Below are 8,228 nucleotides of genomic sequence, written 5' to 3'. Positions count from 1 at the left end.
CCCCCCCCCCCCTTTTCCACACCCACGAAGCCAAGTTTCCTCACCCGTTGTGCCAACCCTGTCAACGCATTCATGAAGTCGTTGAACTTTAGAACTGAACACCAACTTCGGGTTAACAATTTTAGTGAATAATAACTACATATACTCACCATGTTGGAAACAGGTGGTATATGTTCACTGATCCTGCCGTGGACGCAAAGGTGGTCAGGGGAGGAAGAGGAGGAAGATGAAGAGGAGGAGGGAGGGGTGTAGAGAAGGAAGAGGAGCAGGTGAGCAAGAACAAGAACAAGAACGAGAAAAAGAAAAAGAGGAGGATGTGGAGGAGGAGGGGATACAAGGACAAGAGGTGAAAGATCAATAAAACAACATTACATTTTCTTCAAAAAGTAATCTTTTTTTAACAGAAAAATTCTGTTTTTTAATAACTTTGAATTTTCTAACATCCAGACATATGCCTTCATCAACTTTGGATTTCCTCTGTCTGTTTGAACGATAGAAATGTCGACTTGATGTCAAATGATTTTAAAACTTAAAGGATCATATGAAAAAAAAAAATGAAAGGCTGACATTGCATACAAAAAAGGCATCTACTGCTATACAAAGAAGTCTAGAACATTCCATTCAGAAACTCTAATATTTTCAAGAAAAGAACGACCATAGCTCCCATGAACTCACCCGCAGTGTTAACTGAGCTGCTTGGTCTGTCAGTCTCAACATCCGAAGGCTTCAAACTGCCACGGTCACCACCATTGGCAGCGCCCTCTGACTCACTTATTTCCTCGGCGATACTGCCCAGCAGCGGCTGACGTAGACCTGACTCTCCGTCCATGACTGCAGAGTGTCCTCCCTCCGCCAACAACCATGAATAAAACTATCAGAAGTTCAGATCTTTATTCTTATATGTCTTTCCTTTCATGACTCCGACAGTCTATGATGACGTCAACACAGCTGTAAGCATTAGTGATGTCTCCTTATTTTTCAACAGCCAGTTCTGAAACAGAAATTGACAACAATGGCCATTGACTCAAATAAACTCAGCATTCTTTATATATGTGACACATAATAAAAGACAGAATATTACATTGAAGTTGTACATAATATATTCCTTGCCATTCATCCAATTGCTCAAGTTTTAGTGTTGCTATTCCTTTCAATCTAGCAGCCGCAGAGTTGTAGCCCTTCTGCGATGCCATGAGGTAGAATGTCCATATCATTATCAGTTTCACTTATTTTCATTGTTTCATATACATATATTTTTTTGGTATGTGTTTTATGACACTCGCAATTGCATAAGGTCATAAGAGCATGCATCATATAGGCCTATGGAATCAGAGATTGCAATCGTGATCCAAGAAATTAAAATTGTTATAGTCGATCAAACAAGTTTCTGACTGTTGTAACATTACAACAGAACAAAGAAAGGCTCAGCATCCATTCTATAATAATATTTACAACATTTCCTGAGTCATTAATCTGCAAGAAAGAAAAATAAAATAAACAAAGCACCTATTCTATAACAAAACACTAATGTTAACGAAATTTGTAAAGTCATTAATCTACAAGTACGAAAAATAAAGTAAACAAAACTGGGGCTCAGCTCCAGAGCGGAAAAGCTTGTGTGATCTGATTATCCAATAGGCCTAATTATTCAGAGATAACACCAGAAATATCTCGATGACATTAGGAACAACCTTGTAGTCTACTATTAGGACAAGGGATGAGCTCGCTCTGCAAACAAAAACAGTTTTTCCCTATCAAAATGTAGGTTACATGAGATAACAGAAAGTAGCCTGCACTCTTTGCCGGTGTTACTTCAATTTCAGGTTTGTCCTTTTAAAAGATTTATACTATAAAGAGTTTTTACGAATGATACACAATGAATTTTTGTTATTCAGCATTAGGCTTTTTGTTGGAGTCAAAGGAAAGAAAATCATGGTCATTGATCTAATCTTTCTTGGTGATAGTGAGTGAACAGAAGACCATAGTTTCACCCAGAGACCGTAAATACCGAGACGGTGCAATCCTTCTTCGGCCTTTGTTCGCTATCGGAGAATCGAGGTCAGCGACTGCGCGCGTTGCTCTGCGCATTAATGAGCTCATACAACACACGAAGTGTTACTATATGACACGAGCTGTGGGGTGACCAGTTGGCCCTATTACAAGTGACTAGTTGTAGGGGATCAACTCAAACATTTATATTAGTAGCACAAGACATGTCCTGCATAATAAACTATTATCCGTAAGAACTGGATTTAAAGAATTATTATCAAAACGAAGGCAAAGATCATAAACATAATAATAATATAATGTTAAAGTTCATGCAACATTTGATCTTAACTAAGGTCTAGAGTGTACTCTGAATGCCGTTAGTACCATAGGCAGTAGGTAGTGTTCAAAGAATAAATAAGAAAAAGAAAACAGACCAAAAAAGAAAAAAAAACAACAACAACAAACCAAAAACAAGCAAACAAACAAATAACACAACATGTTTGAAACAGGCAAATAATATTCACAACATACCTTTATCACTTCATCAAAATCAGGCACAGCCAAAGCTATCACTTGTAGCATGAAAGGCTATTGGTGAGAAACTTTAATAAACTTTCTGTTCTTTTTGTTCTTTTCCTGCTGAATGGCTTCATTTCTTGTATTACGTTCATGGTGCAGTCTGACGCTAATAAATACATTAACTGCATAGTCCACTGTCTGGCATTTGCAGGAATCACCTTTGATTTCAGTTACGTTTGGCTCCTGGAGCATTTTCAATTTCAGATTCTGTCTAATGTGTGCCCTGTTCATCAAATGTTTAAAATGTGTTTGAAAGACAGCCTCAAACAAACCAACAACTTCCACAAGTTTGAAACTGGGACTTTTCAAGCCACCGTGACGACAATGTTCAAACTGTTTCTGATTGATGAGTGTCAGATGCGGTGCATGGGAAGATGAGAAATCTTCTAATTTCCCTATGCAGTCCTTGCAGACCACATCGTAAAGTTTCTTTAAAATGTATCCACTCACGTAGGAAATAGCATTTTCTAAGTGCATTACGTCTTTAATATTGCAAGACTTAACTAAATTAACAATGTGCCTCTGTTCATTATCAAGGTCGGCCGAAATTGCAATTGTTGTTTGGCTACATTTACTTGTTAGATTAATCAAAAAGCTATCCACATCGTCCTTGCAATTGCTTGAAGGCGATGCGACCATAATTTTATCCACCATTATCTGTCTCAAACGAAAACGGAATTGCTGGGGATCTGGATTGTCATGATGTCCACCTTTTCCTCTGATGACTGAGAACAGATTTTCAAGTGCATCTTGATTGCACCGATTTGTAATTAAGTAATCGACTCCCTCTACGTTCACAACGTCTGCCACAAGACTTTGCAAAGCAGTGATGTTGTGGATCCACCCGCTGACACATGGTAATAATCTTGCATCTTTCTTTTTGTCCTCTGGGCCAAACTTCAGATCTTTTAACCATAGAAGTGTCTGCTGCAAAAATTCATGATGCTGTGATGTAGTTGTGATTGGGTTGCGATATTCGGCAGAGGATGACACAAGTGACCCGTTGAAAACGTTGAAAAGTTTGTCAAAGACATCACAGAAAACAGATGTAGCCATGTCAGACAAAGGATTAATTCCAAGTTTACACAGTGTCCCGACTGCCTTTGATACACTGTGACTGAGCACTTGCACAGCCAAACAAACCCTTTGACGTCCAAAACTTGACACACAGACATGTTTCTTGGTTAACTTGGGTGCCATCCTGAATGAACCCAAGGCACTGTCTTTTTCATAAAAATTTTTAATAACTGCCCAGCTCGCAATACCATTATGGGTATAGAAATTGTGGTTGATCAAATTGTTTCTAATATTCTTGATCAAGTGTGGAGGATCAAAGAGGACTGTGATTTTATCATCCTCGTGATGAAAAAAAGGCTTTTCAGGGGTGACACCTAGTTTTCTAAAAACTGTCTGGTTGTTTGGGCCTTGGTCACACACAACTGCTTTGACTTTCAAACCAACATATTTAAGCTTTTTAATAGCCTCTAACAAAAGCACCTTCAGGTCAGCATGCTTGATTGCCGAAGAATTTAGGGCATAACCAAAAGGTTGCTTCCATTGGCCAATCAACCCTCTTGCCATGAAAACGGTTGCTGAGGATGCAGGTTGATCTCTGGAGCTGAGAGATGGATCTCCTAGGTCTTCCAGACCCTCGATGTAGTCTCTCTCGACATTATAGTTTAATGACTGCTTGAGTGCTATTTCATCAAAGAGAAGGACACAGAGCTTGTTCTTTTCTTCCATGCAACTAACTTTCAACTTGAAGGCTTCTAGGAGTTTGTGAGGGAAGCCTGGATATATTTCAATTCTCCTCATGACTCTCCTAAGGGTGTCCACAGAAGGCACAAACAAATGTTTCTGTAGCATTCTGTAGGCCTTTGGTGAAGCGTGATAAAGGGACAATGCATAGCTCTTGTCTCGTACAGTCCATCGTTTACCTTTGCATATGGACAGATCTAATTGCTTGCAGAAAAAAGCGTGAGCATCTTTGTTTAGATATCTAGACGTCACTTCTTTTATGTAATGCACTTCTTTCTTCGATTTAGTCAACTTGTTCGAAGATTTTCTTTGCAGTCGTTTTATCCGCATTCTCTGTCTGTTCAACTTCCTTGTAAGAATTCTGATTCGTTCAGATTGAGATTGCTCTTCGTTTTCAACAGGTTCACGTGAATCATTCATATTTGAGTCTTGACGACTCGATGCAGGGGAAAGAAGCTTTTTCTTCAACTTGGTCAGACAAGGTCTAAACTTTGGTGGTTTTCTCAAAGATGTCACCTTTTCTGGAGGATTCGGAACATCAAAATTGGTAGGAACAGCCTTTAAAGGTTTCAAGCGAGTCTTTTTCTTTGATGTAAACTGACTGTCTTCAAAATGATTGGCACATAACACAGATCCACTGTTGAGCTGCGCAGCGGATTTGTGAAGGATGTCTTGCCTTCTTGTGTTAATCACCCATCGTCTACACCTTTCTTCCTCCTTTGGAAATCTAAAGAAAGACATATCTGGGTTGTCAAAGCGGTGTGTTTTTGCAGTTGATAGCAGCGCAATGTTGGACTCGATGTTTCTTCATTTTGGCAGTGGATTTGGTTGTAGAAAGGCCAGAGGCGGAGGCAACGGCATCAGACACGATAGCTTCATTTTGAGTTTGTATGTTCCTAGCACTGTCACAACTCACTGTCAAAAGTGTTTCTGCATTGTGTGGGTTGAGTAGATTTACTATACAAGGATATCGCGTTTCCATTGTTATAGACTCTCTGATGCTCTCTCATCCAAAAAATTGAATGTTTTTTGACATTTTAAGATGAAGGGACTCACTGCAAAAGAACAACCAGTTACAGAATATGAGGGCGTTTGAACTAAGCAAAGAATGATAAGAAAACAGAAATTCCAGATAATCACAATCACAAAACTCGTCTTCGATGCATACATGAAAACAATACCATGTGTACTAACCAGGCAGAACAATGGAACAACGATCTGAAATACTCGTAACAGGTGCGCCGCAGATAAGGAGGCCAGCGGTTGACGCGCAGACATTCCCCCCGGGAGTTTCGTGACCGCGCACGCTTTTCGCCCCATTGCATTATCATAGTATTTATAATCATTGGTTTCACCTGTCGTTGAGACCTTGTATTTCCGTTCTAGTATACTCAGCATTTTTATATAGATTAAGGTACTTCAATGTATTCAGCGGATGCCCCAAATAACAAATTACATACTTCCATCACAGATTCTAAAAGAAAATTGAGTACAACACACATTTTATTTCCACTTTTGCATGGTCTAAAAGCAGCATAATCCTACTGTGCAAATATGAACATGTGCAAACTTTCCTCTTTAAAAGATTTTTCAAAATCATTTTGAAAAAAAAAAAGTAAAGGCTGGTGTGGTGAAAAGGAAATGGAAAATCTGCTGACTGTGTAGGCCTATAGCATGGTCTTAAAGAGATTATATAAATAGCAATAAAAGGACCAGTAAGTGAAAACATCCTTCTACTTCGAAGAAAAAAAGAACACAACAGGCATGATATATCTGGCTGCTTTTCCAGTAGACACATTTTTTTCATAACTGTAAAAGATATGATAACTAATAGTAATTTAAACAAATCCTTTAAAAAAGAAAAAGAAAGTGAACTCGATTAGATTATCATGAGCACTGATAAGTTTGGTTTCAATAACTATCTAAAAATATTGAGACCCAGAGAAGCGGGTGGTGAGCCTTGAACTCTTTTCACAACACGAGTTCAAACAATCTTTTGGGGACTCAAACCAGGCTAGCAAAAGCACCAATAGCCCAGCATGATCAATGATACCATTTGAGCCATGACGCCACACCTGGTTTGGGTGCCAGCACCAGGCATGTCATGTTCAGAGAATGAATAAAAGTAAAAAACTTGACTGCATATATTATGCATTCCATTCAACAGTGACACTCGGCACAGTTAATTTGTCTAGCTTGGGTGACCTCCAATCAAAGGCCAACAGCTCTACGCAGAAGGCTACAACATAAACTTTATCACTCAAAGCATTGTTATCACTATGAATACAATACTATCAGCATGTACATACAATACTACTTGATATGCTAATCAATGTCCTCACAATGATAACATTCAAGGGGCAGAATATTCAAAACCAAGATTAATTTGGAAGTACAGATAAGTTCATTTGATGGTAGAGCTAGGGAGAGATGCAATAAAAGTCACTACAGTTAATTAAAGAGAGCTGAGCGTATGTGGACGACAGTGAAAACTATTATGTACATCGATGACATCTGAGCTTGAGTGTCCTTGCGAACATCACCATCAAACTATATGGGCAATTATGCAAATATTATATATACAGCAGTCCTGACTGAGATAAGTAGAAATAATATAAGTCTACTGATATAACAGATCAAGACCTTGACCTCTTTGTCAGAAATTTTGGGGATGAAAAAAAATTAATTAATTTATGATTACGGTACTGACAAAAAATATCATATGTACATGTTTTTATTGTAAACATAGCACAAGAAGAAAAAAATAACTTTTGTTCTGTTTTGCATTGGTTTCACTGTTCCTAAAAAGTTTGAGGGCACTTTTTGTGACCTAACCGCTCTTTAGTCAAATTTAGTACCTTACACGTTCCCATAACAGACCAGTGTTAATTGCTATGATCACTATCGGCCTAACTGATGTAGTTATTTAATTATCTTGGGCTACGCCTGGTTTGTTTTTTGGGGAAGCATCTGCTATATTTTTATTTTCATAGACTGTTGAGGACTGTTTCTCTTTTTTAGTATAAAAGGAAAGGAGAGATAAGACTAAAAGTAAAAGCCTGTCCAAACCACATTCAAACAGCTTATCCACAATCGAGGGGCTGAAGGCGATTGACTGATCTTGTCAATGAAGAAGAAATGTTGCGGCTTCCATCAACCTGAGTGATATCAATGAGATCGTTGACACAAACTCAAAAGCAGGGGATCCTGTAATTTATACAGATGGTTCAGTGAAAAGAGATAGCCAGCGAAGTGGATGGGGATTTGTTGCATTCGCCAACAATAAAATCATACACAGTGCATCTGGAGCCTGCAGCAGGGCTACATCAAGTATGCAAATGGAAATTGAAGCCATCACGAAAGCACTTGATAGGATGACCCACGATCGCCCCCACACAATCCAAGCTGATCTTATCACTGATTCCATGTGTGCCTTCAGAAGGATCAAAAAATGTTTCCTGAGAACAGAATGGATTCAAGCTATCGAAGCAACGCCTCTATACGATCGCTAACATGGATTTTCTGCCCTGACCATGCAGGTGTTAGGGGAAATGAAAAAGCCGACAGTTGACAATACGGTTCAACCAGATAGGGTCGAGATCCTGAAATGTATCTCTCACCAGCTGATTGAGGAAGAAGATAGGGAGGCAGAGCCAGCGACTGCCGTGGAGAGGATGATGCTTTTGGGAATACAAATAGGAAGCGGAAAATCTGCCACCCTTGCAGGAAAGAACAGAAGAATGTCCAACCAGATGTGCACTGGCACAATTAGTGGAAGGACCCTCAGCAACATTTTGGAGAGAGCAACAGAGCATCAATGGACATGTCTGGAGTGCGGAGTGTGTGTGAGTGTGTTGGGCGTGTGTGTATGAGTGTGTGTGTAATAAGTTGTGGACGGCGGG

This window comes from Aplysia californica, unplaced genomic scaffold (assembly GCF_000002075.1).
Source record: "Aplysia californica isolate F4 #8 unplaced genomic scaffold, AplCal3.0 scaffold00020, whole genome shotgun sequence".
Lineage (NCBI taxonomy): Eukaryota > Metazoa > Mollusca > Gastropoda > Aplysiida > Aplysiidae > Aplysia > Aplysia californica.
The sequence above is the reverse complement of the archived record's forward strand: the minus strand, read 5'-3'. Positions refer to the sequence as shown.